At 36.3% G+C, this 18,445-nt stretch overlaps 1 protein-coding gene across 1 annotated transcript in view; it reads right to left on the bottom strand.

The window, feature by feature from the left end:
* The window catches only part of LOC138705091 (alpha-1A adrenergic receptor), a 160,212-nt gene that overhangs the window by 40,921 nt on the left and 100,846 nt on the right, over positions 1-18,445 (bottom strand). The window lies entirely within an intron of this gene.

The raw sequence follows: 18,445 nt of genomic DNA, 5'->3' as shown, positions 1-18,445 counted from the left end.
CTGGTAGAGCACGGCTGCCATCATAACATTTTTTAAGTAGTATATTATTACGACCCAGAAGAAGATTGTATGTACTCATTGTGCAACGAACAACGCAAAATCATACCACATGTAGTGTGAACGAAACGAACAAAATATTATGTAGCCTTATATGCAATGTCGGCTTTTTAAGTTTTTTTTGTAAGATTTTAATGATTTTCTTTAGTTTTGCAATGCCGCTTACAAGACGCTATGCTTATTATTGCATACTGTAAGCATGCGATAGTCCTGAATTGTTAATACAAAGAATATAAAATGGAGGTGATAAAGTCTGAGATTAGAGACTTTCTAAAGCACTATTGTAAGCAAATATAAAGCTGCTGTTGATACAGCGTCGTAAAATAACCTAATAAAATAAAGCTGCTGCCGTGGCTCGAAGAATATGTGAAGTCGAGGGTGAAGGTGTCGTTAGTGAGCGTGTAGCACAAAGATGGTTCCAATGTTTCAATAATGGAAAAGGAGATATTAAAGATGTACAACGTCCTGAAAGATCTAAGATACGAAATAATGAGAATAGTACACGCAGAGATTTGGAAGAAAATGCATAAAAATATACTCGTTAATTGTCACAAGAACTTGGTGTTTCAAAAGATACAATACATCGCTTAGAAAATCATACCGATCTACACTCCATGAACTGACACCTGAACAGGCTCAACGCAGGGAAGATATCTATCGTCAGCTTATCACTAATCCCATGGATGTTAAGATGTATCAGGGGAATTGTTACATGTTATGAAAAATGAATATATTACCTGACACTTCTAAACAGTGGCTCGATCTCTGTCACCCTGCCACAGTTGTCGTTAAACATGCCGATCTGGATGGCTCAAGCGGTAGGGGTACGGCATGTCTCTATCGCTTGGTCCGAAAGGTTGTGGGTTCGAGTCCCGCCTTGGGCATGGGTGTTGTGTACGTACTAGTTTAAGAAAGCGGGAAAACAGAAAAACAGAAAAAAGAGAAACGAAAAAGGGGGAAAAAATAGGAAAAAAATTCGATTCGGTCCCAAAGTAATATTATATGTCTGGTGGAATTTTAAAGTGTGATTAATTGAGAGTTTGTTCTAAACTAACAAACATTCGATGTGAATCTTAATTCTCAACAGCTAGAACGAATTCATTAAATTTTGAGAATCTAAATAGAATTCTCTTGTAACAGGACAATGCGAGACCTCATACTGCTCGAACAGCCATGGAAAACATCTAAGAATTGAGTAGAATCAAACTGATATCACATCCGGTATATAGCCCTGAACTTGTGCCTTCAAATTGAAATCTATTTAGATCCATGGTCCACTTTCTGTGTGGAAAAAAATTTCCAAAACTTTGATGTCGTTCAAATAGGTATCACCGAATTCTTTGCATTAAAAACCAGAACCTGGTACCGTCGCGGGATAACAAACCTCGCTGAAAAGTGGTCAAAATCTTAGAATCGAAAGATTTTTACTGAGAAAATTAGATTAATTTCTTGTCATAACTAAAGCTGAGACATCTAGACTGCAGGACGATATCAAGTTAACTGTATTGCGATGCTTGTCGAAGGTGAATAGTATGAAAGGGTGGAGGAGTGGTTGCGTACAGACATGCTACTCGGGCAACAGAACACATTTACGCTGTGTAGTGAACAGACCTCCAGGGTTGTATTACCTATCTTATGTAACGTATAATATTTATAATGGCAGAATCATCAATTATATCAACAGTAAACAAGTTGATGAAGGAATTAGGCACACATCATTTCGCAGTAAGTGGGGTAAATATCCTATGAAATTTATGCAGCACAGAAATTAAAGATACGAAACGTAAATTCGTAACACAGCATTTTAATACGAAAAAAAAAAAAACAAACATAAAGCACAGATGACAGTTTCAACTGAGGAAGAAGGTCAAGAATCGCATGTAAGTTAGAATTCAATGTGTACCACATAAAAATATTATTTTACGATTTATGTGAAATGATGGTATGTGTCATTATACCAATAAATAACGTTGAAAATACACACTTTAAAAGCTTTATGCTGAAATACGTGAAAAGGGAACACCCTAGTTAGTCAGCTTTACGGAAATACTATATACCGAAATGCTATTATGATGTTATATCTTGCTTACGGCTAAGTATAGGAGATAGTAAAATATGTATTTCCATCTATGAAAGCACAGACGCCGCTAGACGATTTGTGCAAACGTCGTTACGGGCATTCTCCCACCAGACAAACCCAATAAAACTTTTTTATTAACCTTTGAAATTCTTGAGAAAGTGGATCATTTAAATATAATCAAAGTTTTTCAAACGCCTATGACACTCTTACAGTATGGCCAGACGAAATAAAAAATGAAAATGTAGTTATTTTCATCACGGATGCTACATGTTAAAAGCAGATAAGGAACTTCAGCTACTTTAGCCGAAAGTTATCCTACCCATGGGCTACATCGAATAGCCGAAGAAGTTCGCTCCTGCTACAGGGATGTGAACAATTCCATATCGAATGTCAAGGAAATATTTATATTTTAAGAAACCAGGTCGGGTTACTAAATTCAGTGAAATGGCACCTGGAACCCCTCTACCGCCGCAACCCGTTGTAACAAGATGGTGGACATGGCTGGATGCTGCAGTTTATTTTGTTACTCATTATAAAAGGGTTGTAGACGTAACCAAAACGTAAGGTAGTGTTTACTGCAACAGACATGACAATCCAGTAATGATGACGTGACCTGAGCTCCAGTTTATTTGTCATGTGAGTATACACCTTATTCTCTGTTGTTTACTCTGTAGAACAGCGTACAGAGCCAGTACTCTGACCTTCCCTGCTCTCTCTATTTGCTATGCTATAGTTTGGATGCACGTAACTTAACGACAAACGTCCTTAGATGTCTCAGCTCTAGTCATAACACATTCCAACTGAAATTTTGATGCAAAACCGACATTACTTATGAGACAGTATCTGTATTATAAGTGTTATAATGTCATTCTGAATTATTCTCCTCCCTCAATGCTACCTTGTTTACGTCATAATTAAAATATGTTCTCGCAGTCTTGATTAGCGTCGCGATTTTCTGTTTCTACACAGCAGATCGTGCTCGTCTTGTTGTCTCACGCAATTGCCATAACGAACGATCCACGGTGCTGACAGGCTTTTAGCATCTATACCAGACCTGCAGAACTGTAGCTCCTCAGAGCGACTACCTTCGTACCCCTTATACTCCATCCACCTTTTCTATCAGTGTGGTCATGGCGTTCTAGTTGCGCTCGGCTGTATCAACATTCATTCTCGAGGCGGCAGGTACACAATACGCTATCAAGATTTACAAATGAACAGATAATAAAATCCTTAGGAACATACCTTTGGAAAGTAAGACAAACACGAATGAGGGAAATAAATAAGATAAAAGACATGTAAAATAAATTTTAAAATGTATGTGTGCATGTAATGTAAGAAGGTCCACTTATGTGTGTGCATATATATATATATATATATATTTATTGTATGTTGATAAGTGAGTAATAGCTATATGACCGGAGGTCAATGCTGCCATTCAACGTTGTAACGCACTGCAGCCAAATAAATAAATAAATAAATAAATAAATAAATAAATAAATAAATAAATAAATAAATAAATATATATATATATATATATATAAATAAATATACTGCAGTTTGAAGAGAACTGGAACATGGCAAAATCTATACCCGTGAAGAAATACTACTTCCAAAGGAAATGGGAATATGATTATTTTGTTGTTGAAGAAGACGAAAGAATTGCTTACCTATTTACTGTGTCCTATCCAATTTATTTCTACTCGTCATTTCAATATTAAACGACATTTCAACAAAGCCCATATTAAGAATTATGGAATAGACAAACTTCCGGGTAAGTTCATTTTTATGAATGTATATTGAATATTTATTTGTATATTGTTAAATTAAGGACATCACTCGTTGTGTTCATTTTGTATTGAAATTAATAGTAATATTCGTATTAATTTCAAGGTTTATTACTTAAATGTTACAAATTTATGTTTCCGTAGGTGATGATAGGAGGAAAGTTTTGGAAAATGTAAAGCAGAGTGGGCGCAATGAAATCTCAAAGAAAGTACTGACAGAAAATCTAGCACAATCGTAAACCTTGAAACGACATAACACATTACAAATACAATGACTTCAAAACAATCCTTTTTGAAAATTACAGTGCCGCCTCTGATGGACCTTCACACGCAAAGAATGTCAACAACTGTACGTTGAGTGGAAGAGAAGAAGTGGAAGAAGATGATCATCATCATCATCAATTTTATTAATCATCATCATCATCATCAACTGAAAGATTTAAGCCTTCCATTGGCCTGTTTCTTTTCCAAGATATAAAAAAACTTGTCACTCCGTTTCTTTGTAAATCATCTTCTAATTTTTAAGTCTGTAATTGTAAATTTTATACGACGTGGGACTCATTTTTGTAGTGTGTTCGGATCATCTGTTTTACAAGCATTTTGGTTGAAGTGTTTTCGAATAAGTTTCGTTCTAATTTCTTGATTAGATTCTTGTGCATGTAGTGTATAACTCACGAAACGTCTAAAGAATTTAATTTCCTCCGCCTCACTACTTTTTCTTCAAAGGTTATCCATGTCCATGTTTCAGCGTATATCAGCGTGGGAAGCACTATGATCCTACGAGAGGTCTCGACAGTTTCATATCTGCTGCCTCGATGCATATTTCTCATCGGGTTCAAAACGTCCGTGTTTCAGAGTCGTGTAACAGCGTGGGGAGCAGAATGGTCCTATAAAATTTTAAAGCTGTCTATCCTCTTACCTCTACTTAGCAGCATTTACTTCAGTTGTTGATATTTATGCAGCTATTATCAAAATCTCTGGTTCCTGTAACATTGCATTCTAAATTATTAAACATCTTAAATGTTATTGTTGAAGACAGGTTTTGTTTTGATATGCTCTTACTTTTAAAACCAAAGTTTTGTTTTATGTATACGTAGTTTACCTTCAAATTACATGAACGTGCAACTTGGCTCAAATAGAAGATATTCTCAGAGAGTGAGACGATATCATTATTTATAAATAGAAGTGCGTTTAGTGCGTAACTTTTATCTTTCCACGCTTAAGCGTCAAAGCACAGAGCACCCGCACACATACGACATTGGAAAGATAGAATTTGTAATCTTCATCTTACGATGTTTGGTGACGTATATACGTCCGTTGATGTGACATATTAATAAATTTAAATACTATTATAGTCACACCCACAAGCAGTGCTGACTAGATCAGACGCTATGGACAGTACTCTATAACAGAGTTGTCAGTATGAAAGGATAATTCCAAGCCTTTGGCGTGAGACGAACTCGATAGCTCAGTGGTAGAGCGCCTGACTGAAGAACAGGAAGTCGCAGGTTCGATTCCCGCTTTAGGTTGTGTGATTTTTCTTTCATACCATGGCATGATTGTGACTATAATAGTATTTAAATTCATAGAATTTGTGTCCCGGTATTTGTTTTATAGACAATGTGGACCATTAAAATTAACGTAATGTAAACAGACAGAATATTTCTTGTGGGAGATATCTTGTAGCTTACGTTTATGGAATATTGTTGTTATGAAAAAAAAAATACGTAAAAGGCAGACATTTCTTCACCATACACTTACACAGCCACCCTGGTAACTGAGATAGCATGGACCCATCTTCAAATCTCGGCGATGCGATGGAGCAGTTGTATTTGTGGTGGACAAAGCTAAGATTGTGAGAGTTTTCTCAATGTTCTTCCATTTTTCCTCATCATTTCAAGAACTCTTTCAGTACCATTATTGGTAGGTGACGGTCGCTGTGGTTACTGGTCCACTCATATATCTGCAAAAGAATCATCGAAGTCTTCCAGATTCTTCTCTTCTCCTGACGGGGGCAGATCGACTCAAAACATGGATTTATGGCTGGAGAGATTCAGGGTGTCCATAAAATAAGTAACTATTTCATGTATACGCTAACTTACGAATGTTTTTGTTGTTATAGGTTGACCACTAAGTACAATGTTGACTATTGCTGAATGTGTTGCCGTTGTGACATGGCGTCTACAGAGTCTTCCGTACGATGAGCTGCTACGAGGTTTCAACGGATTTCATTGAGCATATTAGAGCCAGTCCAAAGACCAATGTGTGGTTGGGAATCACGCAGACAAAATCTATGGACCATTTTTTTTTCCAGAGAGAAGACCATTACTGATGCCTGTTACTTGGATATGATGACAAAGTTTCTGCAGCCACAATTGGAACAAGATGGTATCGTAGACACTGTTGTTTACCAACAAGGTGGGGTCCCTTGCCACTATGCGACAATTGTTAGGGACTATTTCAATGAAGTATTTCCCAACCGGTGGATAGGACGAGGCGGCCGTAGACCATGGGCAGCAAGATCCCCAGACCTTACCCCACTAGACTTTTTTGTATGGGGATTTGTTAAATCCAAGATCTACACAAGAAAAGTGTCTAACGTTGAGGAATTGAAACAAAGAATTCGTGATGCAGTGTCACTAATCACACCACAGTTTCTGCGAAATGCATTCCGTGAAACCGGGTCCAGATGGGAATTGTGCAGTGACATCAATGGACGACATGTCGAAAGGAACCTATGAGTGCGTGTGAGTGAGTTTGTAGTGTACAATTGTCTTATGAATACAAGTATCATGAACTATATCGTTTTCATGAAAATAGTTACTTATTTTATGGACACTCTGTACATGAAACATGATGGAACTGGCTTAGCCAGGTAACACAATCGGAACATAATTCATTGCATAACGGATACACCAAAACCCTGTTTGGGCTGAAGTGCTTATTGATGCTTCATGTTTCGCTCGTTAAACACTTAATAAGTCATAAGATTGAACGTTTTAACATTATTTATTGTATTTAATAACTGACATCTGAAAATCAAAACATGAATTGTAAATTACTTCTACGTCTGTCTATATTATTACAGGTGTTGAAAATGGTATTTTATATAAACCTTGTGTCAACTGAATATTGCACAATCATTGGCTAATACCGTGGTAAAAGATTTATTTTACCTTCGCAAATTTTGAATTACATCAAGACTAAGAAGATGATCATTTCAGTTCAAAGAAAATTATATATTTTATGTGTTTCGCAATAATTAATCTTGTCGAGCGAGGTGGCCCAGTGGTAACGCACTAGACTCGCATTCGGGAGGCCCCGGGTTCAAAATACGTGGTCAGCCAATCTGATTGAGGTTTTTATTATTTATCTCAGTCACAAAGGCAAATAACTTACATGGAATGTGTCTAGATTCGAATTCATGTTCAACTGTCACCAACTGCCTGAGTTTAAGAATGGGCCAAACAAAAAGGGAGACTATATGTACTGTATATTGTTTTAATATTGCAAGGAGTTTCACGTACAAAGTAGCATGTAGCACGTGAGATATAAATATTGGAAAACATAAGGTAGTGGACAATGGATTTAGTGTGCCTCTCGCTGCTCGTTCGGCTGCGGGTCCTTCTGATGTCACGCCGCAGGAGAGATGAGGAAGTGGCCATGAAACTCAATGGGTCGCATCACGTAGGAGCCATAATGTTCCCAGTGCGCAGTGGCGTGTGCCACATTACTACACATTGCCCTGGCGCTCGAATCAAGGTCGGGTTTCATTATTGACACATTTCAGTGTAGTGGACACAAAACAGCAACAAGGCTGAAGTTCGGTGCGGTCGTTTGACAGTAATAGCCATTGACACAAATGCGACGTTTGTCTATACCTGAACGTGAAGGTGATCGGGACAAGCCGGATAAATCTGCATAGCCGAGAGATTAATAGTAATTTGTTTTCTACCACACAGGTACAATGTGTGGACTTTAAAATAGAAATATTTCAGTTACATAATCCTTACATTAATATTGGCTTTACAATAAACAATTGATGAAATAATGAAATATACCGTATACAAATATGCTTATATAAGAACTTTTTCTTAGCTAACATGAATGAATGAATGAATTTAGCCATTATGTCCCGTTAAGAGCAAAGGCCTCCTATAAAAGGGGTAGCTCGTTATTGCTCGCTTGGTGAGCCCAGATATGTCTGAAATATTTTTTTTTTTTTTTGCAATTTTTGTGTATTTTTCAAATCTTATTTAATGCAGTATATAACTGAAGTATTTGTATAGTGTCGAAACATTCTAGTTGTATCTGGTTGAGCTAGAAACAGGTCAGTAGGCATATGAGCATACATTTTGAGGAATAATTGTATACTATGCTTACATGAAAGGAAACAATGTAATTGTTGTAATTTACAATTATTATTATTATTATTATTATTATTATTATTATTATTATTAACAAATTATTACGTTATTTTATTATAGTTTCTTTATTATTACTACTAATATTATTCTGAAGAATGATGCATTGTGGCTAAATTCGTTTTAACACTGGAATGTTTTCGTCATTGAATACTACCGTATTGCTGTTGATACGTAAAAATAAGTAATAGGCGAAAAGAGTGTTGAAGTTTCGAGGAGGAGGTTATATTGGGAGAGGAGTGACGATACATACAATGAAGCAATTGCTGTGGCAATGTCGAAAGACAGGTTTCAGTTCATTTTCTAAAATCTACATTGTTGTGACAATGACAATTTAGATTGAAAATAAAACCTCTTTCAAAAGTACTAAATGAAAAACAATAGAAACTTATGTCCGTTCAATACCTCCCTCTAGAACGTCACCAGTCCTCCACTTGTAAACAGATCTTGCTGGTATACCTCCCTGTGAAGCAGACTTGAATAGTTTCAAAGGAAAAATTGTTCCGAAGCCGGGTATCGATCCCGGAACTTTTGGCTTAGCGCACCAACAATCTGCCGACTAGCTACCCAGCAACTACACCTGACACTGTCTCAACTATTCCCTTCATATCCACACACCTCAGTGGGCTGACAAGACGCCAGAACCCCAATTTTGAGTGCACACGAACTCTGTGTGGCATTTGTAGGCTGCATTATAGTGATATGTCTGTAGTTGAGATGAAATTTCGCCCGTAGCATAATTGTCCAACGTAGATAGCATTTATTTGATTTCTGTGGTAGTAAGTTAGTAAACTATATTTATACATTTCTTCAATAGTTAATAGCCTACATTAAAATCTGTATAAATTAAATTTGTTGGGTAATCCATATTTTTGGTAAGACAAATTTTTATTAATCTCCTGTGTAATAAAATTAATGGATTAAGTACAGATGATGCTACTCCACCCCAATTTATTATAGCATATTGTATTAATGACTGTACCAAAGCTAAAAATATTATTCTCAATGCCTCCTTAGTGATAAAATTTCGAAGTATTATGAATTTATAAATTGTCTTTCTTATACTTGTACACATGAAATCAATTTGTTTCAGCCTTTAACTTATTGGGTGCTGGTGATTCTTTGTGGCGGAACTGCATTGATGACCTCTTGTTTTCGAGATCGAAGTGGTGTAGCCAGCTTTCGTCACCTGTGACAATATTTTTTTAAGAATTCATCGCCTTCCTGTTCATAGCGCAGAAGCAATTGCTGGCAAATGTCAAGACATTTCTTTCTACAATGCTTAGTTTTGGAGATATTGGACAGTATCAACTTAAATGGTCCACAAATGGTTACAAAACAACGGACACAATGTCTCATTGCCTCCTCCCCTACTGTGATGCTGGACTGTTTCGAATGGGTCCATTCATTCATTGCGCTCTTTGTACACAGCCAGTCATAATTTTTGTTGTTATTTACGTTGGTGTAAGAACAATTATTGCAAAGTGCTTCATACAAAAGTTGTTTAGTTTTTTATGAGGAATGAGAAACCAACATAAATATGTAGGTCCCTATTTAAAAAAATTAAATTGAACCTAAAATACCATCACAAAGTCTTCCAAATAAAACACGACAAATGGCATTTACTTACCCCATAATATCAAGACATTTATTTCTACAACGCTTAGTTTTGGAGATATTGTACAGTATCAACTTAAATGGTCCACCCTGTATAATGAATATGAACAAATTTTCGAGTAACAGCTTAGGTGAAATCTCTGCACATAGAAGGACGGACGGATGGACGGACGGATGAACAGACAGACAGACAGACGGACAAAATATGCAAAACAACTACTTTATGTATATCAGGAGTGTTGAAACCTATATATCTGAAGTCGACCTGGTTGGCGAGTTGTTATAGCGCTGGCCTTTTATGCCCAAGATTGCGGGTTCGATCCCGGGCCAGGTCAATGGCATTTAAGTGTGCTTAAATGCGACACGCTCATGTCAGTAGATTTATTGGCATGTAAAAGAAGTCCTGCGGGACAAAATTCCGGCATATCAAGCGACGCTGATATAACCTCTGCAGTTGCGAGCGTCGTTAAATAAAACATAACATTTTTTTTTATTTCTGAGAAAATTTCAAAATCGAGTTTTTGCAGCATCATAATAATTTTGCTAATGAAAGAGTAAAATAAACTGCTAGCTACTTCTTGTTCAAGAAGTTCCTTTTTCGCTAACAGATGTCTATGCAGACCTGCAGCATTTAGGGCATTTCGACTCCAAAATACATTCCAGACGTAATCAATCCTTCTGAGTTATGTGAATTATCGGAAATATGAATCCAAATAAAGCTCTAGGTTCAGAACAATTCAAAACCTGTTACTTCAGCATCTTCCTCTACAGGCTATAATACATTTCTGCAAAATCCTGAACTCATGTATCCGTCTCAGTTACTTTCTCACTGTATGGGAAAAAGAAATAATCATAGCTTCGTATAAACCAGGGAAAAGCTCGTTATATCCCGAATATTTATTCTCCTGAACACTAGGACCAAAATTCTTGAAAGAGTAATATACAAAATTATATCAACGCATAATCTCAATAATCCTAAAAGCAGTACGGTTTCAGGACACATCACAGCAGAACTCATCAATTATACTTATCCCGTTTGCAAAGACACTCATTCTATCATATTGCGAGGTATTTAACACTGCGTGGACTCAAGGGCTATTAATGAACTTAGTAACAAGTCACTCCGATACCTCCTTCATATTTTGAAAAGTTTTCTAAGCAACAGAACTTATAAAGTTAAAGTAAACAGCCACTACACTTCAGAAATATCCATGCAGGCAGCATGAATACTTCAAGCAGCAGTACTATCTCCTGCACTATTCAACATTTATATAGCAGACTTCCCTCGCCATGGAAACTACCACTGACAGATGGCACTATCATTTATTCCACAAATTGGGATATTCAAGGTGCTTATATTAAAATTGAGAGTTATATAAATAAAACAGAATTATGGCTTCAGAACTGGAAGTTCAAGATAAATATTTCAAGAGCGCAAGTGCAATTTTCATCAGAAGACATCCCAAAGAGCTGTCTGAATTAAAGATTTTTAATTAAACTATTTTCAGGAAATCGAAACAAAATATTTAAGTATCATATTTAAGTTAATATCTAACTAAAACAGCACCAAAAAGACATAATATTATTTTTCAACTTTCATTCCCTATTTTTAAATCACCATTATTGAGTTTATGGTCGAAGAAAATCTTAAACATAATGTTAATCCGGCCGAGTATACTTTATGCATATCGAGCTTGGACATCGTTAAACAAAAAATTAATCTGCAAATTTCGAGGTGTTCGAAGAACAGATCTCCATACAATCAATAGAGCTGACTATTATACCTTAAATTAATTTCTTCATGAAATGTTGATTCAAGTGAAGAATCCTCACAGAAATTACAGAAACAGTTCACTATATATTTTAAGCCATTAAAATGAAAATCATTATTCCAGCCGCATCTGTCTAATAAAGTATCATCAGTGATAAGACTCATAAGCATCCAGTAATCAACAGGAAGAAAACAACATAAACAAAATCAAAGACGCAGATTCGAATAGGAGCCAAAAGCGTGATCTCCACAACCAAACCCAACAAGATACTGACTGGCTGGCTGGGCATTTAGAGAATGCAAAGGTCTATAATGGCCGAATGAATAAAGATAAAAAAGGAAAGTAAGAGACCCTAGCGTTGATGTGAAAGTCTTGAGATCTTCCACCAGATCTTGGAAACTTATTAAGTGGCAGAACTGAGTCAACAAAGTTAGCTATTCAGAGACTTACAGTAGTCAAACACTGACGTACTTTGCAGTGGAGTTTATTACTGAATCCAACTCTTACATCTGAGGAAACTCAATTTAATCACTTCTTCGTTATTTCTGGTAGGTACGTATGTATGGGTTTCGTAGGATTTCCAATAATACTCCAGATATTTAAAGTCGTAACTTATTCGGCTTTCGGGAGAAAAGTTTCCTATTCATAGTTTACAGAATAATAATTATTAGGAAAATTAATACATCTGTAGCACTAAGACTAAAGAAATAAAGAGGCTACGTAATTGTAAAGCTATAAACTAATTATAAATGGAAATATAGAAGTCATTCAAAGTATCTAGCAGATCAAAGACACAATGAAAAGCGGAAAAGACTCGGGGGAACATTGAAGAGACTTGCGGGAACGTAACGTTCAGTGTGTTTAAATCGCAGAATGGTGACGATGAGAGCTACAAATATGACGAATATGAACATAACTACTGCAACTACGATGAGGTAAGGTAACTATGACAGTTAAGATACGACTACGATGACTTCGACAACTGTGAGTGTGACGCTTCGACTACGACTATTACCATTTCGGCTGTTATCAATGTGATGACTTCACTAATAAAAAGTCACCGGCATAGTTCAGTCGGCTAAGGCGCTTGCTTGCCGATCCGGAGTTGCGCTCGGACGTGGGTTCGATTTCCGCTTGGGCCGATTATCAAGTTGGGGTTTTCCTAGGTTTTTCCCAGCTGTAAGGCAATGCCAGGTAATCTTTGGCGAATACTCGGCTTCATTTCCTCAAATACCATCTCGCTATCATAAATACTATTGATGCTAAATAACCTAGTAGTTCATACAGCATAGTTAAATAACCAACTCAAAAAACCACTATAAGAATACTATTTCTACTGCGATGAATACTACTACTTCTACTCTGCTACTACTAGACCTGTGAGTGTGACAACTTCAGTATTTCTGAGTGTGACGATTTCTAGTATGACTATGCGTTGGCTGAGTGGTCAGAAATTCAGCCTGTCATGCAGGAAGGTTCGAGTCTCGGTCAGGCCTATAATTTTTCATTGAAAAATTCATAGTGAACGTTGGGGTTTTCTCAGGATTCTCAAGTTTCTGCACATTAGACATCTCTGTCATTCCATCAATATTTCTCCATTTTGTTATCTTTCCATAACAATCCCCGAAAGCCGACTGGCGACTACAACCACTGTGATTAAGACGACTGCTATTACCATTACTACTATGGAGTGTTTATGAGGCACCGAGGAATCTGGTCTAGGGACGAATGGAGTTGGCTGGTCGAAACCTGGGGATGCAGCGAATCTTAGTATAGTCAGCCGTCATGGGTTTGGGAATGAGTTTGAGAGTTAGTAACTACTATTTTGTAGTGTTTATGACGACTACAGCCACTATGACTAATATTATTACCACTACTACTTTGTAGTGTTTATGACGACTACAGCCACTAAGATTATTATTATTACCATTACTACTTTGTAATGTTTATGACGACTACAGCCACTATGACTATTATTATTACCACTACTACTTTGTAGTGTTTATGACGACTACAGCCACTATGACTATTATTATTACCACTACTACTTTGTAGTGTTTATGACGACTACAGTCACTATGACTATTATTATTACCACTACTACTTTGTAGTGTTTATGACGACTACAGCCACTATGACTAATATTATTACCACTACTACTTTGTAGTGTTTATGACTACAGCCACTATGACTTATTATTACCACTACTACTTTGTAATGTTTATGACGACTACAGCCACTATGACTATTATTATTACCACTACTACTTTGTAGTGTTTATGACTACAGCCACTATAACTTATTATTACCACTACTACTTTGTAGTGTTTATGGCGACTACAGCCATTATGACTATTATTATTACCACTACTACTTTGTAGTGTTTATGACGACTACAGCCACTATGACTACTACTATTGCCACTACTACTTTGTAGTGTTTATGACTACAACCACTATGACTACTAGACTACCATTACCACTACTACTTCTTAGTATTTATGACTACAACCACTATGACTGCTAGACTACCATTACCACTACTGCTTCGTAGTGTTTATGACTACAACCACTATGACTTCTAGACTGCTATGACTACAACCACTATGACTTCTAGGCTACCATTACCACTACTATTTCGTAGTGTTTATGATTACAACCACTATGACTAATAGACTACCATTACCACTACTACTTTGTAGTATTTATGACTACAACCACTATGGCTACTAGACTACGATTATCACTACTACGTCGTAATGTTTATGACTACAACCACTATGACTTCTAGACTACTATTACCACTACTACTTCGTAGTGTTTATGACTACAACCACTATGACTTCTAGACTACTATGACTACAATCACTATGACTTCTAGACTACCATTACCACTATTACTTCGTAGCGTTTATGACTACAACCACTGTGACTACTAGACTACGATTACGATACTACGTCGTAGTGTTTATGACTACAACCACTATGACTACTAGACTACTATTACCACTACTACGTCGTAGTGTTTATAACGACTACAACCACTATGACTACTAGACTACTATTACTATTGCTACTTTGTAGTGTTTATGACGACTACAACCACTATGACTATTAGACTACTACGATTGTGATAGCTATAACTGTGATGACAACTATGACGATTATAACTACTGTCCGTCCGAGTGGTTGTGTTGCATCTCGGTTCCCCTCCCCCCGTTTCTGCTGGAACCTCTGTAAAGGCTAGTGGCTGGGCTGTTAGATTCTATCCTGAAAATATTTTCTATATGGAATTGGAAGTCTACGTAATATTATAAAACTGTTTAAAATCATTTATAGAAACGGGCTCCATTAAATGAGTAACTGTCATGTGATTTCTCCTGTTTCGATGACCCTTAGACATAACTACTCGGACGGACAGCGTGAAGGTTGCTATTACAACTACGATAACTGAATATTACTACGACTGCCAATACTTGTACGACTGTGATTACCACATTGACGATAACAATAAAGAATAGGACACTACGACTGCAATTATGTTGATTGTGATAATTTTTACTTCATTAAAGTAAATGAGAATGGGACTGTACTATGCAATCAACTCCCAGGGACATAGCCAGGCGTTCACTTGAATACAGAGTAAATTGTACACGAGGAGGCAATCTTAGAAATTCAGACTTAATTAACATTCTCACAATGCAACAGATGTTTCTCAGTTTGCTGAATAGGTGCGTATCTTACTGTAAATTGACCCGTTTCCAGCACAAATGTCTGGAACATGATGACGCACAAACATTTAATAGCTCAGGGAACAGCGACAAGTTTTAGTCAGTCCCAGATGCTAGAATGCGGCAATGGCATACTTTAATGATCGAAGCACTTAAGGTATGAGGCGCATATTATTATTATTATTATTATTATTATTATTATTATTATAGTATGGAGTCCAGAAATGTAATCTAACAAAACGTCGAATACTGAAAAAATGATTACCGAACTTGCCCGTGGTCGCCGACAGTATAATTGTTATCTACGTGACTTTTCTAGCTTATTTTCACTAAAATTTTCAAACAATCTACTATTATGTAGGCCTACAGTAAAGGAATTTATCAATTAATGATGTACATGACTTAAACTTGAGGAATAAAAAATATTGATGTTTAGTTTCTCAGATTAGAAAAAAGTCCAATTCTTCCTTTTTTTGTTTGTCTCAAACTGATATTTTTTATAAGGTCTGCTGATGTATTTAAGAATCAGGTACATTCCTCAGTCACTGTTTTCTCAGTTTTTTTTAATTTTTTACCAACTTACTGTGCATAAAATGCTCCTTGCGACACAGTTCTTCTCCAAATCACTTGAAAATTTAGGAGAATTTTTAAATAAGGATAATGATTGAAATTTGCTTTGAGTTTATATATTCTTTGAGTTTTATTATATTTTTGATAGATTAAATTATAATATTAATGCAATTAAAATAATAAATATGAAAGTTAAAAAAAATGTGGATATAAAATATGCATAAGATATTAAAACCTAGAGCAATTTTTGTTTATACACATGTGAAATGTATTCATACTAAAATATCAGCTCAATCAGGTTAACACTGTTACGGAAGGGACTTTTTATAAAGTACTAGTAGGTCTATTTAAAAAGTAATAATAGAGACTAAATGTTAGCAACTTGAGAACTCATAAAATCCAAATTAGGTAGTAGCTACTTATAAATACATGAAGAAGTGGTAAAAATCTCATAAATCTGAAACTGTAGCAGTAAAAAAAAACACTGATAACTACCCTTAAGTGAAATAGTAAAATTTATTTAGTAAAATTTCTGTTCTGTCTGCGGTTAATTCCTTGGACTGTTTGTATGCAAAACAATCCGTTGCGTGGCAGCCCATTGAGGACCAAGGCCGACCAGTCGGCTGTTGTCCTTACGTACACATGTCTCAGCAGAGATAAAGGATCATGAAAGCAATACGGGAGTAACGTGTGGTTAGCACGATGATCCCCAGCCATTATAAAGGTACGTTTTCCTCGGTGCGACTATTGCGATGATCGTCTCACGATTATTGTTGAACGATGAAACGTTGAACGATAATAGTTGGTTACCATTTTGCTCGGAGAGTCTACGATTTGATGATTTTTCACTAGTCGCGTATTTTCATTCGCAATCGCATCGTTCTAGAGCAGCCGCGGCGAAAATGTGATCGTGCGCCGAGCCACTGTGTAACCTGCAACGTGCATAGTACCTATGGAGGGAGGCGGACACCCGAAGGGGAAGTGAAGCAACTGTCTGACTTATTAACAGATTTTCATTTTCCTTACGTCAAGCACTCAAATATAATTTTATACAGTACAAGGCTACAAACTAATGTTTAGTACGTGTAACGAAGAAAGAAATGAATAAGAAAACATAGGAAACATTATCACAACCTAAAATTAACTTTCTTCAGAATATGTCTGCGACAGAGTTTCAAAATCAGGAATTATGTCACTTAATGCCAGTCGTAGTTGATCACGAAGTTATTCGTCTGTCAGTCGTGATCTAAATTTGGTTTTTACTATTTTCATTGTTGAAAATAATTTTTCACAAACCTAAGTTATAGCGAACATGGCTTCAACAGAGCAAGCGAATGAACGAAGCTTCGGATATATATTTTTTTTTTGGCAAAGATTTGAAAAGTTCAACATTTTTCAAGTCATTATATATAACTATTTAACATCACGTTGTAAATCTGTGAGTTTAAATTGAAGATCTAACCGTATTATTCGTACATCTGCTGAAAAAGGATCGACGTATAATAATAATAATAATAATAATAATAATAATAATAATAATATTAATAATAATAATAATAATAATCATAATAATAACACTCAACCTTTTAATGTTTCGTCAGTAACATATACAGTAGTATAATGCCGTTTTATGTTATACAACTGTTTTCCTCGTAATACTTGTGAACAAATCATACATTTAATATTCTCATCATATTGGCAGGAAAAAATGCGTCCTCCCATCCTACTTTGAAACTTTCGTTTTTGTAGAGGTACATGGTTTCGAGAGAGACTTTGCGACGATACGCCACTCGCAGATCAGAGACAAATACAAATGGAACGAAGTTTGACTCCAGTGAGTGAGAGGGTGGGGATTGGAGAAGGTAGAAAGCAAGAGAAATGCATAGTTATCATTGTGAGCTACAATGTGCTCGTGAGTCAAATTTTCGCCACGGCTGTAGAGGAAGATTGTGTTTAACAGAATGAGTTTAATGAGTTGACGTAAAAGATACTTAAATGCCTTTGATTGAGGAGATGGAAGACGACGAAATACTTCTCCATACGTATGGGATGAAATGAGCCAAAAAACACCATCCGCTTGAACTCAATAATGAAGAAAGACTGTATAAAAAATTTAAATAACTTAATTTTCCAACTTTATTGACAAACTCAGCCCATATATTGTCCTTGACCCTTTGATCCTTGTAGGACGCATGTGACAGCTGCCACAGTGAGGGATGATTCGCCACTTCCTCGAGAAGAATTTCATCATCCGCGTCAGAAAACGAAGGATTATATTCAACCTTTTCCTGAACGACTATTCAAGACGTACGATCGTCGTTAACGACTCTAGCGGCAGTCGCTCGAAGGAAAACAGCTCCATATGAAATACAAAGAAATAGTGCTCAACGATTATCGTTGGACGATCATCG

This window comes from Periplaneta americana, chromosome 8 (assembly GCF_040183065.1).
Source record: "Periplaneta americana isolate PAMFEO1 chromosome 8, P.americana_PAMFEO1_priV1, whole genome shotgun sequence".
Classification (NCBI taxonomy): domain Eukaryota; kingdom Metazoa; phylum Arthropoda; class Insecta; order Blattodea; family Blattidae; genus Periplaneta; species Periplaneta americana.
This window is presented reverse-complemented; position numbering and strand designations above follow the sequence as displayed.